The sequence below is a fragment of the Arachis duranensis genome, chromosome 5 (genome assembly GCF_000817695.3).
Source record: "Arachis duranensis cultivar V14167 chromosome 5, aradu.V14167.gnm2.J7QH, whole genome shotgun sequence".
Taxonomy (NCBI): domain Eukaryota; kingdom Viridiplantae; phylum Streptophyta; class Magnoliopsida; order Fabales; family Fabaceae; genus Arachis; species Arachis duranensis.
This window is the reverse complement of record NC_029776.3, coordinates 78,332,906-78,333,659: the sequence shown is the minus strand read 5'-3', so window position 1 is coordinate 78,333,659 and position 754 is coordinate 78,332,906. Positions and strand designations below refer to the sequence as shown.

General features: G+C 39.9%; 1 non-coding gene across 1 annotated transcript; it reads left to right on the top strand.

Annotated features, from left to right (window-relative positions):
- The first annotated feature begins 103 nt into the window (after window positions 1-103).
- On the top strand, window positions 104-207 carry LOC127748022 (small nucleolar RNA R71). Its single transcript, XR_008009965.1, has one exon. It is a non-coding gene; the product is annotated as a small nucleolar RNA R71 (small nucleolar RNA).
- The last annotated feature ends 547 nt before the right edge of the window (window positions 208-754 follow it).

Genomic DNA, 754 nt, shown 5'->3' with positions numbered 1-754 from the left:
TTTCTTTAGGTGGATGGATCCACCTGCAGAATGGTCCAATGACATTTTCGAAAACTCAGATAGACCATAATAGAATATATCAAATATGGTCCATTCTGAAAACATGTCAGATGGACACCTTTTGGTCAACTGCTTGTATCTTTCCCAAGCTTCATAGAGGGATTCACCATCTTTTTGTTTGAAGGTCTGAACATCCACTCTAAGCTTGCTCAGCTTTTGAGGAGGAAAGAATTTATCCAAGAAGGCCATGACCAGCTTCTCCCAAGAGTCCAGGCTATCCTTAGGTTATGAATCCAACCATATTCTAGCTTTGTCTCTTACAGCAAAAGGGAAAAGCATGAGCCTGTAGACTTCAGGATCTACTCCATTCGTCTTAACAGCCTCACAGATCTACAAGAACTCAGTTAAAAACTGATAAGGATCTTCAGATGGAAGTCCATAAAACTTGCAGTTTTGTTGCATTAAGGCAACTAGCTGAGGTTTCAGCTCAAAATTATTGGCTCCAATGGCAGGAATGGAGATGCTTCTTCCATCAAATTTGGACGTTTGTTTTGTGAAGTCACCAAGCATTCTCCTTGCATTATTGTTGTTGGGTTCGGCTGCCATCTCCTTCTCTTGTTCTAATATTTCTGAAACGTTACTTCTGGATTGTTGTGATTTAGCTTCTCTTAGCTTTCTCTTCAAAGTCCTTTCAGGTTCAGGATCAGCTTCAACAAGAGTATTTTTTTCTTGTTCCTGCTCATATGAAAGAGAA